The sequence below is a fragment of the Antennarius striatus genome, chromosome 13 (genome assembly GCF_040054535.1).
Source record: "Antennarius striatus isolate MH-2024 chromosome 13, ASM4005453v1, whole genome shotgun sequence".
Taxonomy (NCBI): Eukaryota; Metazoa; Chordata; class Actinopteri; order Lophiiformes; family Antennariidae; genus Antennarius; species Antennarius striatus.
The window spans coordinates 12,309,124-12,334,762 of record NC_090788.1 but is presented as its reverse complement, the minus strand read 5'-3'; the positions used below and the strand labels follow the sequence as shown (position 1 = coordinate 12,334,762).

The following is a 25,639-nucleotide window of genomic DNA, read 5'->3' as shown; positions in this document are numbered from 1 at the left end:
CAAGACGTTATGACCTCATAGGCGCAGTTCCACACGATTCCACCAACCCCTGAAGTTAGAAAACTGTATGGCACCCGATCTGAACTTCCGTCCTCCACAGCAAACAAGTCTCTAATTTTATTGTGGCTTTCGAAGCTTAGTTTGTTCTTTAATGATTCAAACAAAGGCCACCCGTGGGCTATTACCCGCTGTGTCCCACCAGGACGGAAAACGTCGGACATTAACAGTCAAACAAATAATTTATGTGTACAAATAGACTGTCAGCCAATAACCAAAGACCCATAATTTACTGATTCAATATTGGATCTGACATCTTCAACCTTAACCTTTTTATTTTTGTTTTTTAAAGTTTATTGAAAGTCACCCATTTAATAAGAGAAAACAGTAGACAAATATTTTCATGCAAAGCAAACAGATATTAAGCAGACAAACAACATATATTCAGACAAATACTCAACCCATGATGACCCACACTGGTAGTTTTGGGAAGACTAACTAAACAAATGTGTTTTAACATTATGTTTAGTAAACATCTCACCAGAAACCATAGCATCTCTTGCAGACAGACAGTAATGCAATATTTAAGCCAAAAAGCTTGCCTTATGTTTGCGCGCAGTGCAGTCTGTCTGCCTAGAGGAGAGGCAAATGGGCGGCGGATGGAGTCTTGAAACCCTCGCTGTTTGTGACACCACTTTGTGGTGGGGTTTCGTTTTTCTTAAGGACAGGGGACAGTGTAAAATACAAGATATTTATTTGTCAATTCAAATCATGTATAGATTGAGTAGCAGTACAATGATATCATCCACAGGTTGAGTATGAGTCCAATAACATCATCGATGATATTGACAGACAGACAGGTTCAACAAACAGACAAGTTTAACAAACACTTATCTAAGCATGATGAGAGCTCTGGAGACGATGAAAAAGTCCTCCGGTGTGTTGCAGAATATTCTGGGTACAGGAAAAAACTTCAAGTAAAAACTAGGAAATGGATCACATATCTTTTTATACTCTTCAGGTGTGACTAGGGGGAGGTATTAACCTCGGCCCATCTGCTTTCAACCAGTTCTTTACGGGCTTTCAGTTGGTACGTCATGACCTCCAGACTATACCAGAAATATCAAGTCGACAGTTTCACAAAACTATTTGATGACATAATATAATCAGTCACGTGAACCCTGTGAGGACATATCTGCTGCAGACATTCTTTGGATGACCCTGTCCAGAAACATACATTCTAATTTCAGGTATAGCATATGAAATGATCTGGCTTGCTGCTTATGTCAGTGTCTAACTTCTTCCAAGGATACCCACAGTCATGCAAGCATTTCCAAATATGGTCTAACGGTAATTATTTTCATGCAGCGTCTTCATGACCTCGAGACATCCTGGGGCCACCTTCACGAGCGCTGAATAATTTGACGCACACAACAATCCAGATTTTTGGTTCTATGAAATATTATTTTATTATATTATTTTATTATTTTATTGTATTAAAAACTTTCCACCACAGTTTCTTTGACACATCATCAGTGACAGTACCTGGGCTCACCGGGGGTTTCGGGTCTTTCAACTTCAGACCCCCTCACCCAGGCAACCCGGCCAGGGTGATCAGTTCCCGGCCCGTGTCCAAGAAGCACTCAACCACTGCTTATCCCTCTGGATCCACAGCCATCGCGAGGCTCTCTCTGCAGCCTCAGAAGCAGCAGTGATGGCTCTCCTCTTACGTGTCCCTGTGATGCCCAGGAGACTGTTGGCCTTGCGGAGTGACTTCCCTGCAAAGCCTCTTCCCCCCACCTCGATCAGTAGGCATCGAGCACGCCACCCCCGATTGCAGCACTCCTCCACCAGCTCTGCATATTTCACCCTCTTCCTCTCTCTCGCTTCTTCCATTCTCTCCTCCCAGGGCACTGTTAGCTCCAACATGATGACCTGCTTGGATGTCTCTGAGAGTAAGACGATGTCTGGCCTGAGTCTGGTCTCCACACGATGTTTTCAGGGAATTTCAGCTGTTTTCCCAGGTCCACCCTTAGCTTCCAGTCCTTCGCTGTTCCCAGTAATCCAGATTGGGCTTTAGGTCGGGGAGGTGGTTGTTCTCCAGCTCTAACAAAGGAGATTTCACGCCTTGATGGTTGTAAGCGCTTGCTCTGGTCGATGGCAGTGTGGATGGACTCAGCAACCGCCTTCAGCACGCAGTCATGACGCCAGCGAAAACGGCCATCACCAAGTGTTTTAGGACAGCTGCTGAGAATGTGCTCCAGGGTTCCTCTTCCTTGGTACAAGGGACATCCTGGAGTTTCAACCTTGCCCCAACAGAAGAGGTTTGATGGGCTGGGCAGAACATCAAAGAATGAGGAATTTATTGCGGAGGGTTTCGGCCCTCCACAGCTCGTTCCACGAGATCTTTCTGTCCGTGGCTTCCTCCCATCTGGTCCACGCGCCCTGTTGCCTCAATCCCACCCACTGGCTTGAACGCTGCTCTTCGATTCTGGCCCTCACCTCGAGCTGGACCTGGTTCCGCCTCTTGTTGCCCTTGAGCTTGTTGTACTGGGTTGTTGGAATGGTTCCCAGTCCTGCACGGCCGGTAGCCACCGCTCCCACACGTTCTTTGTGGCACAGCTGTGACTCTGCCAGGTCCACGGCTTCCTTCGCCCTCCACTTTCTGCCGGTCCTCACCTCAATTCCTGCTTGGGAAACCTTTGGATCCTTGGATTCCCTGTACTGGAGAACCTCCCTCGCTCTTGCGACCGTGAACTCTTCAGTAAGGCTGTTGATGGGGAGCGTCAGCTTGTTCTTGTTGCCATAAAGGGCGATGCTGCTTAGGCTTCTAGGCAGACCTAGCCAACATCGTAGGCGGCTGCTGACCCTCCTCTCAATCCCTTCCACGGTGGAGATGGGAAACTCATACCCCAGCAGTGGCCACAGAATCCTTGGCAGGATGCCATGCTGGTATAGACCTGACTTGTCGACTGCGGTCAGCCAACTGTCCAGCTGTTCATTGGTTGCCCTGATGGAAGCGGCATCCTTTAGGGAGCAGTCGAAGGTTTTTCCGAAGCTCTTCACGGGTTTCTCTGTGACTGATGGAATGTGGGTACCTCCTAGAAAGAAGTGGAAGCGGTCAGTCACCTTGCCTCTCTTCATAACTAGAGACCTGGATTTTTCAGGCTTGAAGCGCATCTGGGCCCAGGTAGTTAGCCTCTCCAAGCCCTGGAGGATCCATCTGCATCCTGGGACTGACACAGTTGTTACTGTCAGGTCGTCCATAAACGCTCTGATGGGGGGCTGACTGATTCCGGACTTGGATTTGGGGCCTCTGCACTCCAGCTCGGCAGACTTGACCAGTATGTTCATGGCCAGGGCAAAGAGTATTGCTGAAATGGTACATCCGGTGATGATCCCTTTCTCCAGTCGTTGCTGCTCAGATGTGACTGTGCCAGAGGTGAACCTCAGGTGGAAGCTGTTGTAGTAATCCATGATGAGGACTTTGATGTTGCCAGGGACATGGTGCCTCTCCAATGACACCTCCGCTAGCTTGTGGGGTATGGAGCTGTACGCGTTGGCTATCAATTGTGTCACCACGCCACTGTGTTCAAGGCACCCTGGAAACCCTGGGATACCCCCCTTTTGCACAGAGGGGTCGATGTACTGGTTCTTCAAGAGGTAGTCTGACAGCCGGTGGGAAAGAATGCTGAAAAATATCTTCTCCTCGACATTAAGCAGAGAGATGGTCCTAAACTGCTGGATGGTGGTTGACTTCTCTTCCTTTGGAACCCACACCCCATCTGCAGATCTCCATTGTTGGGCGACTGTTCCCCTCCTCCAGATCACTCTAAGGATTTTTTTTCCACAGACGGTACAAAAGCTTGGGGCACCGCTTGTACACCAGGTAAGGTACACCATTGGATCCAGGTGCTGAGCTGTTTCTAGCAACCTTGACCACTGTTTGGACTTCTCTCCAACTGGGAACCTTGGTGTTCCATTCAGTGGTTGGTGCAGGTGGGTTGATCAGGGCTCTGCATTCACCTAGGTCCTCCTCCCAGGCTGCATCACTGTAGGTGTCATGAAGGTATATGTCTACTTCTTCTTTGGAGCATGTGACCTGGCCACTGCGCTTCTGGCCTAGCAGTGTACACGGGGCCTGTGTATACACTGATTGTCATAAACTAACACAAAGAACATGTAAAAATAACTGAGTGACTATGTAATTTCCCTGTGGGGATTAATAAAGTGTACTTCTTCTTCTTTTGCTGTAACATCAGATGTCGCTTAAAACTAGAATTTGGTTTCTATAAACTGACAAAAGACTTGAATAATTTTAGGAACATCTGGTGTTACAAAAATGTCCTATGCACTTTAGTTGATGACCACCTCACTTTTGCAAACTTCCTGTTATAATGTATTAATGTTCATATTGTATTTCCCTTTGTTTCTTGGTGTTTAATGTTTTTGAGTGTTTAGTGTTTTTGAAATTTCATCTAATGAAAGATTGTAAAATGTTCTAAATGTTCTAAATGTTAAATGTGATTCGAGTTGTTGCTGTTTTTTTGAAAAAAATCTTCTTCTGAGGCACTTTAGTGCTTCATCCAATGTAAAATTGCAAAATGTTTGAATGTGATTAAAGTGTTTATGCAAAACCAAAAATTCTTCTTCTTCTTCTTTTTTTTGATTTTTGCAAAAACACTTTAATCTCATTCAAACATTTTGCAGTTTTACATTAGATGAAAGCATTTAAGTGCCTCAGAACATCTTTTCCAAACAAACTTCAATCACATTTAACATTTAGAACATTTAGAACATTTAGAACATTTAAAAAAAAAAAAATCTTCTTCTTCTTCTGAGACACTTAAATGCTTTAATCTAATGTAAAACTGCAAAATGTTTGAATGGAATTAAAGTGTTTTTGCAAAAATCAAAAAATTCTTATTCTTCTTCTTTGTAAACTTCCTGTTATAATGCACTAATTCTTATATTGTATTTCCCTTTGTTTCTTGGTGTTTAATGTTTTTGAGTGTTTAGTGTTTTTGAAATTTCATCTAATGAAAATTTGTAAAATGTTCTAAATGTTCTAAATGTTCTAAATGTTAAATGTGATTGAAGTTTGTTTGGAAAAGATGTTCTGAGGCACTTAAATGCTTTCATCTAATGTAAAACTGCAAAATGTTTGAATGAGATTAAAGTGTTTTTGCAAAAATCAAAAAAAAAATCTTCTTCTAGGCGTGGAGGAGGTAGCACTAGCGGTGGGTGAAGTTATCGGGTATAAAGAACTGAAGTCTGCCGGCCGGATGAACAAGGCAATCGTCATGTTCGTGGCGAAGGTAGCCCAGGTGAAGCTGCTGGTGGAGCGGGGGATAAACGTTGGCGGACTGTTTGTGCCCGTTATGCCGCTGTCCCAACCAGCGACTACGGTCACACTGTCGAACGTCCCCTGTTTCATCAGTGATGACTTCCTGGTTAGAGAACTCTCTCGACACGGAAAAGTTGTGTCGCCAGTTACCAGAGTCACGTCGGGGTGTAAGTCCCCGCATCTGGGGCATCTCATTTGTCACCGCCGACAGGTATCCATGATCCTGAACAACAGGACGGAAGAATTTGACTACCGTTTTGTTGTTAGAGTGGACGGCTATGACTACCCGTGGTACGCCACCTCCTCTCGGATGAAGTGTTTTGGCTGCGGAGAGGAGGGACACATTGTTAGCATCTGTCCGAAACGCGTCGGCGATGCTCCGGGTCCCGGTAACATGGCGGCTCGCACCGCCGCTCCGTGGCGTCCCGTTCCGGCTCCGCGGCGCCGAAGCGTCGGGGGCGTGGATCAGAGGGATGCTCCGAGGGGCGAGACTGGGAGTCAGATGCAGGTAGGAGCAGTGATAACCAGTGATATCGTGAGGGGGCGGAGTGAAGGTGGGGCAAGTGAGGATGGTGGCAGGGTAGCTGAGAGAGCAGGTGGAGAGATGGGTGAGAGTGGGGCGGCGCCCAGCGAGATGGGTGACGCGACAGTTGCGGTGGGTGACAATGAGGGGCTGACAGGTGAACAGGGGGATACTGGAGAGGTAGTGAGAAAAATAGGTGAGAGGATGGAGGTGGCATGTGTACTGGGTGAGGACAGTACACTGGGTGAGACTAAGGTGGTGACAAGTGCAGTAGGTACCAAGAGACAGGGGACTGGTGATAAAAATGAGAATGTTGACACAGGAAGCCAGACAGGTCCTGAAGATATCACAGACGAGCGTGAGTCTGAATGGATTCCTGCTTCTGCCAGGCGCCGCGGTAAGCGGAAGAATGTTTTATCTGACCCTGACGGACGTAAAGCTGGTCGACTAGAGAACACACCGAGTGTTCCAGAGAGTAGTGACAGTGATGAATGTATGTCTGACTGCAGTGACCTATTTCACACTCCAGTCACTGCCAGTCAAAACCACGATTTATACCCTGAAAAAATGTTTAAATTGTTTTTACAACAAACTAAAGGCATGAAAGGTCTGAACCTGGAACAGTTTTTTCCTGATAAATTATTTTTTTATAATTCGGCAAAACAAATTATTCAAAACAGAGCAACATCAGAACTCAGTGACCAAGAGATATACCGACTCAAAAAGAAAATGAGTAAAGTCCGCAAACAACTTAGGTTTGATAGGGCTGTCTGTGTGTAGTTACTTTAAGGTACTTTTAACTTTTTCCCTTATCATAGATTATTTTAGAGTGGGGACATTAAACGTAAATGGAGCCAGAGAGGAAAGGAAAAGAGCACTAATTTTTGACACAGCAAGGAGGAAAACTATTGATGTTCTGTTTTTACAAGAAACACACAGTGATGACAACAATGCGGTGGACTGGATGAAGGAGTGGGAGGGACAGGTGATCCTGGACCACAACACCACGCTGAGTGGTGGAGTGGGCTTCTTGTTCTCTAAAACTTTTAACCCAACATCTCTAGAAATCGAGCATGTCGTAAAGGGGAGGTGTCTCTTAGTAAAGGCACATTTTGAACACCGCACCCTGGTTTTTGTAAATATTTATGCTCCAACAAACGGTGCAGAAAGGAAGGGCTTTCTAGAAATAATACAAGCTAAGCTAGATAGCTGTGGTTCGGAAGACTTTTTAATTTTGGGTGGGGATTTTAACTGTACTGAGGATGGGATGTTAGACCGTAACCACGCGGAGCCTTACCCAGCATCCCAACACACTCTAAAACGGCTGGTCTCTTCTCGTGGCCTAGTGGATGTGTGGAGGAGGATGCATCCAGACTGCCGACAGTACACTTGGTCCCACCTGACAGAAGGCAGGGTGTCTTTAGCCAGGCTGGATCACTTTTACTGTTTTAAACACCATTTCAATGCTTTCAAAGACTGTAATATAATGCCAGCTGCTTATACTGATCATTCTCTGGTTTCATGTCGCGTTGTGATGGGAAATATTTTACCTAGGAGTGCATACTGGCATTTTAATTCAACTTTAGCTTTGGACAGAGGCTTTAGAGAGATCTTCAGTTATTTTTGGAGCACTTTTAGACTTAGAAAAGCTGATTTTACCTCTCTTAGCCAGTGGTGGGACTATGGCAAAACAGAGATAAAAGTCCTGTGCCAACAGTATACTTTGAACGTCACACGAGACACCTGCCGGTCTATGAAACACCTAGAGGCTGAAATTGTGGAGTTGGAGACAAGCGCTTCCACAGGAAATCAGAGGTGTACTGAAATCCTCAAGTCCAAAAGAATGGCTTTAGCCGACCTGTTGGATACTAAAGTACAGGGTGCCCTAGTTCGATCCAGGGTACAAAACATCACCGAGATGGATGCTCCCTCTAGCTTCTTCTTCGGCCTGGAAAAAAAGCATGGACAGACCAACGTGATTCACTCCCTGCTGTCTGACACAGGACAGGAGCTGACAGAGCCTGGACAGATCAGAAGGCGAGCTGTGAGTTTTTATTCATCTTTGTATGACAGTGAATACCGGGAAAACCAGCCACTGTTAGAGGAGTTCTGTGCAGAGCTACCTCAAGTCTCCACGGAGACAAATTCACAACTTGACCGGCCGCTGGAGTTAGAGGAACTCCACACTGCCCTGCAGAACATGCAGGGACGACGTTCTCCGGGTATCGATGGTCTAACGGTTGAGTTCTATACAGCCTTCTGGGACATTCTAGCATGTGATATGCTGGAAGTGTTCACCGAAAGTCTATCCTCAGGCTCTTTGCCACTGTCCTGCCGGAGGGCGGTCGTTGCCCTCCTGCCTAAAAAAGCCAATCTGCAGGACATCAAGAATTGGCGCCCTGTGTCAAGAAAAAAACAGCCGACCTCCAGTGGAGGATTTTGCATGGTGCCGTCGGTTCCAATGCTTTTGTCTCTGTTTTTGCCCCTGCGGTGTCCAGCCAGTGTCCCTTCTGTCCTCTTCAGGAGACAGTCTTTCATACTTTCAGTGAGTGTGGGAGACTTGCAGTGCTCTTCACTCTTCTAACGAATGTTTTTAACTTGTTCAATGAAAACTTTAGTATCAGGAAATTCATCTACGGTGCTGGGTACAATAGATCGAATCAGAGAAAGTGGCAGCTTTTAAATTTTATTTCTGGGGAGGCAAAACTTGCAATTCATGTGACCAGGAAGAGGAAAATTGAAAACAATACCGCTCAAGAAGCAGCTACTGTTTTTTGCTGTAACATCAGATGTCGCTTAAAACTAGAATTTGGTTTCTATAAATTGACAAAAGACCTGAATAACTTTAGGAACATCTGGTGTTACAAAAATGTCCTATGCACTTTAGTTGATGACCACCTCACTTTTGCAAACTTCCTGTTATAATGCACTAATTCTTATATTGTATTTCCCTTTGTTTCTTGGTGTTTAATGTTTTTGAGTGTTTAGTGTTTTTGAAATTTCATCTAATGAAAATTTGTAAAATGTTCTAAATGTTCTAAATGTTCTAAATGTTCTAAATGTTAAATGTGATTGAAGTTTGTTTGGAAAAGATGTTCTGAGGCACTTAAATGCTTTCATCTAATGTAAAACTGCAAAATGTTTGAATGAGATTAAAGTGTTTTTGCAAAAATCAAAAAAAAATTCTTCTTCTTCTTCTTCTTCTTCTTCTTCTTCTTTTCCAAGATGTACCCTAGGCTTACACTTGGCAAACCTGTGACCTGGATTTGGAAAAACAGCAGAAGAAGAGATGAGATGAGGTACTTGGCTGTGGTTGACGTCCTTGCAACCTCTTCATAGAGGATGTCATCCATGACAGCTGTATCCATTGCCACTGTTTCTAATCTGGCTGAGGGAGTTCAGGTCTATGCAATTTAATCTACAGTGGCAACACTGTACTGTATGTTCCTGGTATATGCCACACTTGATGTTAACTGGGGCAGTCAGCTTCACGTTTGTCTTTGGGGTTGTCTTCCACATTCTCATTGAGAAGTCCATCGATTCTCTTAATGTCCTTTGGGGTCATGGTAGTTCAGTCTGCAAGACTAGTTTGGGAACTGGAGGATGGTCAGTTGGAGTCCAATGTGGACCACTGTATGGAATGTTGACTGGTAGTGAGAGAGGTGCCAGTTCATCCCAGTATCTGTGTGTAGCATTGAGTTGCAGACATTCAAACATTCTACCAGTTAATCCAGGCGATGTATAGTTGGATCTGTATATTCTTACATTTTATTATATTCTCTGTTGACCAGTACCATGTGCTTTGATATTTCTACCAATTCAAGAGCTGTGTATTGAGCCATGCGTCAAGCCATCTCGGCTACCAGGATACTTGACAGTATATAACCAGTCTGATCATACTGTAAGACTGGTTATTAGCCAGTAGTTGGATGGGTTATGTCCCTTCGGGGTTACTTTATTATTGGATTGCCCTGCTATCGGTTAGTCACTCTAGGTGGGTCATCCCTTAACATCCTGTTCATCTGTGCTGGTAGGCATTCATTAGTGATGTTAGCTTCTTCAGCTAGTATGCGTGGGTCATATTGTGGACTAGTGCTGTTCATCTTCATCTTGTTTAGTAGTCTTTTTTTCTGTGGTCCGTTTTCAGTTCCACTTGTCGTTGTGTATCAGTTGTGTGATGCTTCTCTTTCCCCATGAACCTTTCCAGTATCTTTCCATGCCAGCTCTTGTGGATCTCACCAACTTCTGCTATTTTCCAGCTACTGAAAGTGCACTTTGATTGGTCGAGTGGAGAACATCTTATTTATTCGCCTGGCCTCTGTCTCTTTGGGGGATGTCTTTAGCTGGGTGGCCTGAACTGTTAGTGTCTGTTTGGCAGTTTTGAGTGTGCGTGAGAGCTTGTTCTGTGTATGTGTGTGTGCGTGTGTGCGCGTGTGTGTGTGTGTGTGTGTTAGTGTGTGTGGGGGGAGGAGGGGGGTGTTTGCGTGCGCGGGCTCGCGTGTGCCCCTGCATGTGTATGTTCAGATTATTGGCAAACCTTTATTTTTGTATTATTAGCACACAAAGCATGTGACTTTATTTTTCATTTGTGACCCCCTACCCCACCCCTGTTCCAGTGTGACACAGTTTGAATGATCACATTCCCCTTATGACAGTGCCATGTAATTGACCTAGGATATTTTGCAGCTGCCTCCGGCCTCTTTGGTGGATCATTGCTGCCATCATCTGGTCAAACAATATGACCAATATTGCTACAATTAGAGCAAAATGAAAGGGAAAGAAGGAAAAAGAGCAATGGCTTTCTTGTTAGAAGGGGACTATAATGAGCACCCTAGATGCACTATTCCCTAATTATCATGCTGAGTAAAATATTGTTATTTATTTTACAAATAAAATTTGCATTAGTGTTGGATTGTCATGTCTTACGATATTGTAAACTCTTCGCTTTTATTAGACTGCTTGGTTGCTCTTAGGCCCTTTGCAAAATTCTATTTTTGTGTCTTGTAAATACACGTTTGTCCTTTTGTTTTTGTTTTGTCGAAAGGGTGGGTTCTCATTGACTGTCAGTATTAGAGTTTATTCTTCAAGATTGTCAAGACAGGAGGACGGGGGAGCAGAATTAAACAGGATCAGTGCAGGGAAGTTTACAGGTTAATGTCCTGTTTTTTTCTTAATTCTTAATTACCATCTCAGTGTGCGTGTGTGTGTGAGTGCGTGCGTGCGTGTGTGCATGCGTGCATGTGTGTGTGCGTGTGTGCGTGCGTGCATGTGTGCGTGCGTGCATGTGTGTGTGAGTGTGTGTGTGGATTAGTTGTATTCAGTAAAACAGTAACCATCTCTTTCAAAAGGTTCATGTTGTGTCTCTTCAGATGCCTTGTAGACAGGTGTATTAGAACCATTTCTAACCAATTATGTCTGTAGTAGGGGCACACAAAGGATAATTATACATTAAAGCTTCATTGAAGCAGTTTTATTATGCAAGTGTGATGTAAAAACACTGTAATTATAGATAATGTGGGTGTAATTAGGTGTTTCGTAATGAACAGACTTTAAATGAGATATAATGCTTAGTCAAGAGCGGGAGTTAGATAGGGCTAAGATTTTCTTTAACTTACTTTTGATGTATTGCCCTCATTTACTCACATATGAGCCAGCTGCAACAATCTTTCTTTGTTGTTCACTGTAATCTCTCAGTGCAGGCTAAACCATCCGGTTGCTGCTGCATGTTTAACACTTAGGTGAGTCCATGATGAATGGAATATCTTGGTCTGGTTTTACTCGTATACAAATATATACATCACAAAGCTCCAAACATAATTCTGCACTTTTGCTTTTCCTTTTTCCTCTTTGTGCTGCATTCCTAAATCAGCATTAAAAAAAATATTTTACAGCTTTTCTATTTTTCTTTCGTTGCCAGCAGACTTCAAATTCTACTGAGATCGACACGCCTGACATCATGTTCTGCAACAATGACTTAGCACTCTGGTCTTTCATCTCATGTTACATTCCTTGTCCTTTTTCCTCAACAAAATGATCACCCACCACAATGTAATTAATATCCTCTCTTTCCTCCGTACTGATAATAAAACTATGCTTAATGGATCAAAGTTTATTTCATGAAAGTTTCATGATTAGTCATGATATGTGACATCTTCCACTGCTTTGGACAGTTCAAATGTTTCTGTCCTTAGAGTCTGACCCTCATCCATGCAGTTTTACTTTATCTTTTCTCTCCTTCCCCCCTCCCTTGGTCATGTTTATGTATCTCAGCAAAGTCTTTGTTTGAGCACAAATGTTTCTAAAAGCAGTCTGGATGTCTCGGCGCTTTATCTTATACACCTGCTCATACTACTTATACAACTTCTCAGTTCCTCTGTAGGGGAAATGAAGAAGAAAGTCCACACGAGGGCTGAAGGATGACAGAAACAATACAGCAAAAACAATGCAAACACTATAGACATTTCACTCTACCCATACTTAACTAGTACTGTTTATTTTTTAATTTCTATGCCCATTTATGATTTTCTATTTGTATATTCTTGATGGGTTATTTATTAATCTTTCTATTTAGTGTTGTACTACTTTCTATGTGCTGCTTTCTGTGTGCTTTTTCTGTCTTTTGTGTACTCACTGTGCTGCGTGCGACGAAGAAATTAATTTCCCTGATGGAACCCTTTTAAGGGATAAATAAAGTTATACTCTACTCAACTCTACTCTACACCTGTGGCCATGGAAGTAATTGGATGTGTGGGATCCCAGATATGTTCCAATCAGGTGGAACAATGATATCGCGATATCATTGTCCCACCTGATTGGAACAATGATTATTTGGATGGGTGAGCGAATACTTTTGGCTATACAGTATTGTGTGCTGGAAGCACACATCCATTTTAGAGCATCAGATTATATTTATGGATCCAAATGCAATACTTGTACCAAATTAGAGGCAGACTGTAACCTAGACAGGTCAGTTCATCGTAGGGGTTGACACACAGACACCCATTCACACTCAAGGTACCAGTTCATCTATGGTGCATAGTGGATGCTTGAGGAACCAAAGGCAAGCCTTGCAGCCATAGGGAAAACATGTTAACTTCACATATCAAAACCAGGAACTTTCTCACCGTGATTAAAGCAACCAATGTGCAAGCAGTCCCTTTCATTTTATGAAAGTATGTGCCATGCATGCAACTGTCAATTCTTCATGCAGGTAAGACCATAAATCTTTAGATTCTAGTACCATGTACTGTATATAAAGCTATAGTAGGTTTTGGCATTTGCATATTTTAAATGACACATTTTCCTTAAATGTGGTCTTTTTTTCCTGAGATCCTAGAGTGATAATGATATGTGACCAGACTTTTGTGAGTCCATTCACACCCTTTGAAAGCCCTCCCTCAATGGACATAGAGAAGATATCATTCAGACTCTAGTGCCACCTGTCTGCATCCACAAGAGCCTTGTTCTTTATCCCTCTACCCTTGTGATTTCTGTCACTCTGGCCAGATTGGTTACATGACTCTGAATATACTGTATTTGTAAATCAAAACATTCAAATGGGTGTGACTGAGTATATGAAGCTGATTTAGGCCCAATGTGGAGATTGAATCCTTCAATCCAAGCCTGTCAAATGCTCCCTACACCTTAGCAACTGAAGGAATAGGAGTAAAATGAAGACAAAACAGTAAAGGCATGGGTGCTCAGTCTGAGTTGTCCCTCAGGATTTAAGGATGAAATATAGCTGCATTCTGTCAATATTTCATCAGCCTACAGTGACAGATGAAAGCCTCATGTTTCTTTTTTATAGTTGTCAAGAGCCTGAGTATCATTTATTGCAGGTTTGGACATTCACTAAAGGGGATAGGAATAATAGCCACGAGAATTAGAATGTAATTCAGGTCTTTGGCAAGTGGTGCATTGCTGCAACTCGTAGCTCAGGGAAGGAGGGAGTTTGAAGGGGTGTGGAGGGTGCAGAGGTGGGGGGGGACTTTGCAGTGCATTGTTGCTAGGAAACACTTGTGGCATCTGTCTTCCCTCTCAGTGAAATGCCAGAACTAACTGACAAAGGAGTGGAGTGAAATGTTAGCTCTATTCTCCTAGGAATTTAAAGGATGAGGCGTATGTTGCTATATTAGTGGCCATGTTTTTCAAAAGGTTGCCACAAAGTCAGCACAGCCTTTCTTCTACTGGAGCAGAGTGTTTGGCATACAGGTGAGCGGCTGGGTAGAGTTTCCACTGCCTTTTTGTCATCTCCTGTTTTTGCAGTCAGTTGTCTTTGCTCATGCCACTTATGTCCACTTTGATCTTTTACAGATATTTTGTCAGCGACCGCATAGTATCTCTGACATAACAACAAGAAGAAGTATACTTTATTAATCCCTGCAGGGAAATTACATTGTCACTCAGGTGTATACATGTTTTTGTGTTAGTTTACAGTCAGTGTATACACAGGCCCCCTGAAACACAGCACACAAGGGAGCCTGTAAGCATGCAGTTAGTACACACATCAAACTACACACATCGGGAGGCAGAGTGACGGGCAGCGGCTTCTGAAACGCGCCCCAATTGAGCAGCTTGTAGGGGGGACGGCGCCTGGCAGGCGGGAGTGGGATTCCATCCACCGAAGGCTGGGGTGATCTGTCTGCGAGGCAGTGGCTCTACCGCCGAGCCACTGCCGAAATACCCTCCACATCCACCTTGAAGAAATCAGATTAGCAGTGTTTGGCCTTCACCTCGTAGATGCTGCATGGGGCAAATTTAAATATAAATAAAAATATTATGAAAAGGTCATACAGCCTTTTTGGACAGACATGAGGAATGATTAGAGTGGTTAATTCTATATGGCGGCTTTGATCACATAACCCTTTCTTACTGCTGTGTCTGTGAACTAAATCCATTTCAATCAGAATAAACTACAGAGAAACACTGAGATATTAAATATAATAAAGTAATAATAATTAAAAACAATAATTCATTGTGAAACAGAGAATAGCCTTTGGTGCTTAAACCCCCACAGGAAATACACCACTACTGGAAGCCATCCAACGAAATATGGCTTCTGGTCTGAAGGAAATGTCCTTCCTGGGAGCCTGGACACTGGTGGTGGTGAGGAGTGTAGCTCAACGAAATAAATTCAGGAAGTGTAGCTGCCTGGGTTGAGGTGTGTTATTTCTATTTGGTAATGAAAATCAGATGGTGGCAAATACATCCCACAAATGATTAGCTATCAGGGGAAGATGAAATGTTGTGACTGGATAATTGGATACCAAGGTACTTAAGCTTAACATAGTGCTTCTGATAGAAAGAACATGCAGCACATGTCTGAACTTTTACGAAAATTCATATCTCGAACAGATGAGTTTGTAATCCAAAAACACAAGCTATTCTTTAATCAAAACAATAATGTTTCATCAAAAATGCATGTTCGTGATTTAACTGATAATGGCAGATATGAGGGTTTGATAGCATACATTTATTTGTTTTGTGATATATATGAAAATGGAAAGAATAAGATTTTCAAATGTTGCTCAGTTTCTAATCACTATCAATGGAAGTTCTTCAGTTAGATATGGAAGGATGTTTATCTTGGCATTACTTCCAGATGCTTCTTCTCATGGATTAGAGTCAGAAAGAGTCAAGTGAATATTTTTCAGTGAGTGTTTTAAAAAGGTCAGGCTCAAGATACCTGCCTCTCCCTGAAGCCACTTCTCTGTTTTTTTACATTGCCATCAGCCATGGCCATCTCATACCTCTGCATAAGCCTGCAACTCCTGCACAATTGTGCTTTGCAATATGCAGCATCACTTCAAGTGTTTTCTTAATTTGGATTGATTTCTGGCAGTGAAACTTCCTTGCACCATGCACATTCAACCAACAGTGTTAATGCATCAAGCCTGTTTTAGAAAGCCCCCTGGTTCTTGCAACTCCACCACCTCCACCTCACACATTTTACTTTTACGAACCCTGCCTGTTTTGGACCATCCCTACATATTTAGGCACAGGATGGTTTTAAGTTCTGCTCAGGATGTTTTGACCTTACTTCTGTCTTTTTGGATTTATTCTGCCTCATTTTTCCCTGTTCCTGCCATGTGAACAGCCAGGAACAGAGAATAGTGAGTTCTGCGTTTAATGTCATAAGACTGCTCTTAAATAAGAACTTTGTGAGAACATTTCTTTTCAAATATGTTATATTTGGGTCCTTCATCCACCTGGTCACAAAGTATTGACTGTGAGGGAATGTCCTGTGACGTGGCCCATCAGCTTCCAATGCATGGTGGCTTGAACTTGAATCACTGTACAGTGCCATGCATGAACTTCAACAGAAAGCAGCTCTCTTGCTGCTTCTGGATTAACTCACAATTTACTCATTCACTAATGAATGAATTTACTACTGGAAGTGGAACCCATACTGATGGCGTCTGTGACTGACATCACTACAATAAGTGTCATGTTTTCATTTAAAAAATATCAGTATTCAGTCCTAATTAGTGACGATTACTCAATTGGTCTTCTTTTTAGTAAATGAGACACTGTATAAACAGAAACAGTGTACAAAACCAGATTGCTGTTTTCAACTGTTATTCTGCAGATTCTTCTGGATTTTGATCTGGTCCTCTAAGGAATGAAAACTCTTTTGAGGGTCTGTCTCATTGCGTCTATGCTATTATGCTGTAAGTCCCTTATTGCATGGAAATTGTAAATGATACATGGACTCATATTGCATTCAAATAGCAGCTATACTATGCATGTTTAAACGGGCCTCATACAAAGAAAAACAGAAATTCTTGTATGCACTACGGTGATTTTAATCGAAATAATGAATTGTGTATATACGTACCTGCCTCTAGAAATTACCAGGAGCCAAGCTCTATTAACAAAATCTAAATCCTTATAAACATTAACATTGTGGGAGTTTAATTTCATGTAACTGCAAAGCTCAAGGCATGCCTGATGATGAGCAAATGATAATGAGGCATCCATTTTGTTGCAAATATAAAATGAATCATGCTCCACCAGCCCCTGGATTGGACAAAGAGCAATAACATGCCATAATCGTCACATTTGTCCTGGACATATTTATATCCATATGCTTTTATATTCATATCTTGGAAATATATTTAATATGCACTTTGTATGCAGCTTGTCAACTGATTCGTAATTAGAATATTTGAGAATGTCAGCAGCCTTTATCTAAGCAAATGATTCAACAATCCATGTTAGCATTCTATTACTTGTCTTTGCATCTTAAAGAAAATATACTGAACACAGTATAATTTAGCATTAACATAACTTTCTATGTGTCATGGTGGTGATTATGCGACTTGTATCCTGTAAATTTCCCAGTTTGGGGTTTATTAAAGTATATCTATCTATTTTGAAGCCATAATTTTTTTCTGTTCTAGTTTCCACTTTTTTTATTTTGGTAGGACCTTTTTTCCTGTGGATATTTATTTTGCTTTCTGTTGCAGACTGGTTCATGACTGTGCAGCCGAGGGATGGCGCTCTATCTACCTTCAACCTGCTTTCAATTCATCATTAACTCTCCTGCTCTTATTCCAGTCGAGTTGATTGCCATGCAGTTCACATGTACCTCCTTGTTGTTCTCTCCTGCCACCAGCCTTGCTTTTTGACTCACTCTCAGACGCTCTGAGCTACAGACCCTGGACTTTGAATTTTCGCCTCTGCTCGTCTTTTGGGTCCACTCCTTGGTTTTCTACGACTTACACTGTCACACTCATCTCTCATTTTACTTGGTACACCTCTTTCTGTCATCCAAACTCCATCATCACAATCCAAAAATTACTTTATAAGAGGATACTTTCAATTCTCATCTACACAAAGTAAAGCATGGTATTGTGGTAAGCTTGCATAGAAGAATGCAGAGAGAAACATTGGTTTTGATTTTGGACAACAACAGCAATCAAATTCTCCAATCAAAAGCAGATGACACCTTTTACTAAGCATCAAGAACAATCACACACATGAATTCTGGAAAGTCATGGTGGCTACATTGCCGATAAAACTTGATATTTTTCCAGTCATTCTAACCAAGGTGTGATTTGTCAAAAAAAAAAAAATTGATCATGAAAAAATAAGCAATCCATAATCAATCAGTTAGCCCTATGAGCCTAAATTCCGACCAGTACAACATTCATATTTAATACAAACTTAACACAAACTTAATAAGACATGAAGCACTTAATTTTCAGTGTTGGCCATGACATGGAAGATGGCCTAATAAGGCTTCAGGACAATGATAAGGGCTGATCACGCCAACATAGCAAGACAATTTAGCCTCATGTAAAAGGTCTCTTGATGTTCGTGAACATCGAGACTGAGAACAATTTCAGTCAGACTGAAAGTTACTGCCAGCATTGTTGACTACAGGCTTCCTGTTTGAAAACTGTCTGTAGGAGCCAAATGATGTATTGAGCCTCCTGGGGATAACTGGTGTTCAAGTATAAGTAGGAACCAATGTTGGTCGGGTTAGGATTCTGCACCGGGAGTGTCAACAGTTTTTTGACTGCTGAAAGCTGAATGTATTTCTATTTGATGGAAATTTAATTTAATCAAAATATAACAGACTAGTCAAGCATAAAGTGGCACGCCAGAATTTTGATTACAAGAAAGCGCATGAACGTGCAATTCATGTCAGTGCGGTGGAATACCTCAGTGTCTTAAAGCTTGGCTTAGCCTCTACACCCCGCAAGGCTAGAATTTGTAAAAACCAGGGGGGGGTGACCACCTCCACCATCCTCCCCAACAAAAAGCACCCTGACACTAACCCAGAAACCAAGGTGACACACTTTAAACCTTAAGATAAGCTCACTAAAGCATCACATTTTAACTTTAACACTAAAATGGGGCGGCAGTAGCTCAGTCCAATAAGTTTTTGCTTGGAGACCAAAGGGTCGTTGGTTAAAGACCAGCATGGACCAAAACCATGGAGTGCAAATTGGTAGTTAGAGAGGCGCCAGTTCACCTCCTGCACTGTTGAGATGCCCTGGATCAAGGCACTAAACTTCACAAGTTCCTGGTTGGGTGCTACGTGGCTGCCCGCCGCTCTACCATCTTTCTCTTCCAATTTGCATGCTTAAAGACTGCTGGTGTTCGTATGAGTGCTACGGCTTCTATATGTGTGTGGAATATATATGAGGGGAAGGATAATTGCCCCATAGGGATCATTATAGTATTAAAAAATCACGTGACTATGCTGTATTTGATATGTTCAACATTTTTAATCTTTCAATACCCAAATAGCCAACAAAGCACCAGTAAATCCTCACTCAGTCAGCAGGTAAATCTTTGGTTGTGATTTTTTTAGTCCACATGCTTCAGAGAATGACTTTCCCTTATCGCAACCAGCTTTCCTGCACAACCCCCTGCTGGTCTTCAAGGGCTTCTGGTGTTCCAGACTAGTGTGAATTTAATAGAGTTAATGGACATCAAAGAGTCATATGTAGGCAGAATAATTATTATTTAGTTAGAACTAGAACATGTGGAACAACTGAACTTTGATTATCTCTGTCTTCATAGACAACTACACTTTCTGAGCAGAGATTATACTGAAAAACGTAGTTAAAATGTTCATGTAAACATCCCTCGGCTGTTATTGTATAGAAGGTGTGCAATATAAATACACTTACCTTGCCTTGCCTAACAGGTTATTGGGGTATTTTGTGACAATTAGCAAGCAGGCACTTTTTAAAATCTTTTTCATAATGGAAAATTCACCGTGCTGACCTCTCATTGAGAGCAGCCAACAAAATGTTCCCTTATGATTGATTGATTTTTAACTGTACTGCTCTTGTAGGATGTAATGTAGTGAATACAATTTCCTCCGGGATTAATAAAGTATCTATCTATCTATCTATCTATCTATCTATCTATCTATCTATCTATCTATCTATCTATCTATCTATCTATCTATCTAATAGACACACACTCACAGCAACCTCATTATTACAATTACTGCACAATGCCTTCAATGTAGGCCAAATCTTTAGCAGAAAAGCAGTTGAATATTTTGTTGTGTCGCTATTTTGGATGTTTATGTTTGTTGGTCTGTTGAATTTCATTGAGTAACCTGACAGGTGAAATATTTGTTAAATCACACTCATATGAAAAAGGGCTAGATAAGTAGAAATGTTTCCTTGCAGCTCAACAATGGAAAATACTTTGATACGTGTAGTAGATGCTTAATCTCACTGCTATAATTAAAATAATCTCAGTAACTGAAGCTGAAGAAAATTAATGATCCCAGTAATAATATTTGATGATTTCAAATATACGGTAATTAATAATATTTTGATTCAATCTTTAATCAAAGAAAGTTGTTTCTCACCACATTTCATCTCTTCTCAAGATTGCCTTTTATATTAGTGGTGCTTCAAAACATCACAGGTGCCTGACAAGAATGGTCACAGCAACATCAGGGTATACTCAGTAACAAATAATGGAGAATGTGAAGCTGCTTCTCTAAGAAATAAGGTCCAGATGTCAATGTGGGAGAGTTTCCGAAAGAGGTGGTGCCAACAGCTCAAGACTGTGAAGCATCCTCACAACCTCACCACTCTAAGTCAATAACAAAAAAAATATGCTCAGGGAAAAAGAAAGGACAATGTTGTGTACTAGGTACAGTATACCAACACAGTTGACATAAATATAAATGCATACGAATGTAAATGCAGATATGGAGGTGAAAGTCTCAAAAACGAGTGATTTTATGTTAACCAAGAAGGCCCCAAAATGACGTGGTGACCTCCTCATGTACTCATAAACTGCTGCAACTAAATATGTAGTTTTGTGATATAATGCATGTAGGCTTGCCATGCTGCACTCTGCCTGGCTCATCATTCTGTCAGTGTATGAGGTGAGGGGGGTAAAGGAGCAGTATCGCTCTCCCAATCTCTCACTTCCAGGCTCAAGGGACTGTTCATGTCCTGTCACTTCCTTCTCCACCCCTTCTGTAGGGTGCTTCTACGGCATTTTTGTTTGTTCTGCTTGACAATAAGATCACTGTTGATCCCAGGTCAGGAATCGGTTATGGTTATTTGCTATACACAACTATTAACAAGCAGGTAGTGCTTAGTGTGCTGCTTTACCAATAGCGTTAGCTCAGATATTATTCGGCTCATCTATTTGTTTATGAGGGTTGTTTGTAGACTCTGTTTTTAGACCCAGGTACTTCAGGCACTACTTTTGCCACAGGCCCACTGAGCCCATACTGACTGACATCCTCTCCCCATGGAGAGGATGTCAAAGGGGGTCATTGAGATGTGAGTTACACCTTTGTATGCTAATGAGGGTCATTTGCATGAGACACATCACCTGGGTCAATCTGCTGAGACAAACTTTTTGGGAGTTTCAAAAGGACATGATTGTAAATGGGAGAAAGGTGATGTCGCAGACCACCCCCTCTATTCGGAGATGGCTTCTCCACTTTGACGTGGATGGCCTCTTTCACTCCTCTCTTGTTTATTGTCTGTTGATGTCTGCATTTTAGATAAAATCACTGCGGATGATTTATTATTAGACTACAGCTGTCCTGGCATCATTAACGATTATCAAGCAAATGAAGGCCAGTCCGTGAGAATCATGTCTTAGATTAAACCGGTCCCTGGCGCAAAAAAGATTGGGGATCGCTGCTCTACATGCTTAACACAAGGAAAGGAACACAGAAACTTCACTATTCCTTTGTGCTACCAGCTATGGCCATGCGCCCCTCTTATCCAAGGGCAGGCTTCATTAGCAGTCACCCAGTCTAGGTTGTGTGTGTGGATGTGTGGGTGTGCATGTGTGATGACTGACAGTTTGCTGGTCAACTGTGTGAGGGTGTGTACTTACGACGGGGTTAAATGGGTTTTTTGATGGTATAGTAGAAGTAGTTTTAGAAGTATTAGTGGTAGTAGTAATAATAGTAGTAGTAGTAGTAGTAACCAGTAGTAGTAGAATTCGTAGTAGAAGCAGCAGTAGTAGTAGATTTTGGTGTAACTCAACCTGGTCAACTTTTTTTTTTATCAGACCAACATCAAGTTTGTCAGTTTTGTTTGTTGCAAGTTTTAACCCACAGGCCTATAACTTGCCAACTTGACTGTTAATGATTTAAGGATTTGTGTGGGTATGAATTGTCAACATTAAACAGCTGTTGTTGTTTTGCAATCAGACCTACTAAAACTGCACATATGTGTAGAGACCATAATAACTAATCAGTGTTGAGATGCTCAACTGTCTTCAGATTGGCCACACAGCATTTCAACAGAACCATGATGCACGCTCAGAGCTGGAAAGAGCAATACATACGCCGTGGAACCAGGGCTTTGAACCAGAATTTTTTGCCAATTGATTCGTGGCAAACAGAAACGGAATTATAACGTTTCCGATTTTGTGTTCCACCCATAAACTGACGTTCCTGAACCGGGATAGAACAAAAAAATAAAGTTCCTGAACCGGTTAATAACGTTCCTTGTAAATATAAATATGTAGGTGCTGTATTTTGCGCACAATAAGATGCGCTTAAAAGCCTTAAAATTTCTCAAAAATCAATGCTGCTTCTTTTAACATTAAGTCTCATGTGTACACTGAGTTCCAAAATCTGTAAAATGTTTTTGTGTAATTTTAGTCAGTGATCCACGAGAACGACCATTGTCCACCGACGTAGGACGTATTACGTCACTACGTACGCCAGCAGCGATACACCAATTAGAGAACATGACGCGAGGCTACGTTCGGCACACCTCCGGTAGGTACCGGTATAGGGTATATGCCGGTACTGTACCACAGGTATGCTTTAACCACATTTGTTTGGCTGAAGACCCCCGACAATGGCATCAGCGAAGAGACACGACTACGACGCAACATGTAAACTCCAGGCTATCAGTTCCGGTTGTTCCGGTTCACGTAAAAAGACCGGGTGGCTTTTTTCACGCTTCGCCAACTCTCTTGATCTGTGACTCCATGCACGCCCACACCACCGCTGATGTAAAAAAACCACGTCAAGCGGCTGAATTCAGAGCTTGCCATTATCCCGGGAGGATTAACAAAAGAACTCCAACCGCTGGACATCGGTGTAAACAGCCTTTAAAGTTAAGCTGTGTGCGTCGTTGAGCGATGGATGAGAGACAGTGAACACACGTTTACCAGGACTGGAGGCAGTGCCGAGCGAGTTACACCACGAGTCACGCCCCCACAATATGTGCGTGGATTGTGGAACCTGGACTAACGGGTCTGCTTCGACTTTTGTCCGATGTTTCCCAAAAGCCGGCATCATTACCGGACAGCCACCCAGAAACCAGATGGTCAGCTATAGTGAAATTGCCGAGCTATTCAGTCCAGACCGAAGATGAGGACTTTGAAGGATTTAGCACAGATTTATCAAAAAATAATTAAATAAAAATATATTTTAAAAATGTCGGTGTATTTTTTGAAATTTAAATACGTAGTACAACACAGTCCAACCACAGTCAGCTTTTTGCTTCCGTTAGCAACCATGCACTGAGCAATATTGCGCGCTTGTGTCCGGTTAAAGTACAGAAATAAATTGCGTTATTTAGACTGTGCCTCTTTATATAATGAGCCAAATGTTGTGCAAAATACGATGACTTAAGGACTTTTAAATTTAATTTGCAACTAAAGCAGTTAGTTTATATACTATAATTATACCTAGGCCCTACCCTACAGTAAACAGTACTACAGCACTACACCACTGCTTTATACAAGTTATATCACTGTAGCTAAGACTTATGCCTCCTACTTAGACATTACATGAAATAAGACAAGAATAACTTCCACCATGTCATTTATTGCTGAACAACAGATCTTCATTGTGCTTCTCCCATAGCTCAACATTGCAACAAAGGGCTGGCAGTACGGGAACACATTGCTCTGAAAATCACTGCAGCCAATGAGTTAATGTCTAAATCATACATTTTTAAGGTTGACACACTGTTTACCTGTTATGAATAAATGGTGACTTGAAGACTGCCCTTTTCTTAACTGCTGCTGATAACCGCTACTTCCCTCCGCTCTCATACCGCGTTCAGTGAATGACAGGAAGTGAAACATGAGGTCAAATATTTTTTTCAAGAATGAAAAAAAAATGGTATTAACTGGTTTACAATTATTTTCTGTTTCGATTCTGTTCCGGAACATTAAAACATATAAAGTTTTTGGTTTTGTTTTCGTTCCAGCCAAAATAACAAAAGTTTCCGGTTTTCGCTTTCGTTCCATGAACCGGTTCAAAGCTCTGGTTGGAACTGGTGCTGCTGTTTTTCATTACTATATGTCTTTTATTCTTTGTCACAGGTTGCGTGATCACCATTGTTGTCCACCAGATGTAACCAGAGCTGGCAGTGGTGCATTTGGAAATGGTGTGGCTGTAGCTGGGCTTCCCTTCCTATATGTAATATGATGGAAGTGGATGGGATGCTTCTGGAGTCACATTAAAAGTTCATCATTGCATCATTGTAAAATCTACCAAAGGAACGTACTTGATGGGAGGGCCATCAAAAGCAGTGAGTAGCGTAATAGAGGAAACAGACTTCAGTAATCTCTTGTTCAGTAAAGCTTCTATAGATATCTCTAATGTATTAAATTATTATTTCTCACGTATCATTTGCTTTTCCATCTGAAGGCAACTGTTTGGTCATCTGTTTTTAAAACCCTGCCTTCTGCTGCTTCTTCTTTTCCTTTAGGCGTCTCCCTTCAGGGGTCGCCACAGCGCATCAATTGCCTCCCTGTCTTCTGCATCCTCTTTTCTCACACCAACTACCATCATCTCTTCTTTCACTACATCCATAAACCTCCTCTTTGGTCTTCCTCTAGGTCTCCTGCCTGGCAGTTCAAATCAAAACTGAGCATCCTTCTACCAATATAATCACTATCGCTTTTTGGACATGTCCAAACCATCTCAGTCTGGCCTCTCTGACTTTATCTCCAAAACCTCTAACATGTGCTGTCCCTCTGATGTACTCATTCCTGATCCTACCCTTCCTGATCACTCCCAAAGAGAACCTCAGCATCTTCATCTCTGCTACCTCCAGCTCTGCCTCCTGTTTTTTCCTCAATGACACTGTTTCTAGGTCAAACAACATCGCTGGTCTCACCACAGTTTTGTACACCTTTCCTTTCATTTTAGCTGAAACTCTTCTATCACACATCACACCTGACACTTTTCTCCACCCGTACCATCCTGCCTGTACACGCTTCTTCACCTCTTTTCCACAATCTCCATTGATCTGGACTGTTGACCCTAAGTACTTAAAATCCTCCACCTTCTTGATCTCTTCTCCCTGTAACCTCACTCTTCCACTTGGGTCCCTCTCATTCACACACATGTACTCTGTCTTACTGCGGCTAACCTTCATTCCTCTCCTTTCCAGGACAAACCTCCACCTCTCTAGCTTCTCCACATGTTCCCTGCTCTCACTGCAGATCACAATGTCATCTGCAAATATCATAGTCCTTGGAGACTCCTGTCTAACCTCGTCTGTTGGCCTGTCCATCACCATAGCCAACGAGAAGGGGCTCCGAGCTGATCCCTGATGCAGTCCCACCTCCACCTTGAACTCCTCTGTCACACCTACAGCACACCTCACCATTGTCTTACAGTCCTCAAACTTGTCCTGCACAGCTCTAACATACTTCTCTGCCACTCCAGACTTCCTCATACAATACCACTGTTCCTTTCTGGGCACCCTGTCATAAGCTTTCTCCAGATCTACGAAAACACATTGCAGCTCCGTCTGGCCTTCTCTGTACTTCTCTATCAACAT

The 25,639-nt window shown here is 42.2% G+C and overlaps 1 pseudogene; it reads right to left on the bottom strand.

The window, feature by feature from the left end:
• Positions 1-1,611: 1,611 nt before the first annotated feature.
• On the bottom strand, positions 1,612-25,639 carry LOC137606468 (uncharacterized; annotated as a pseudogene).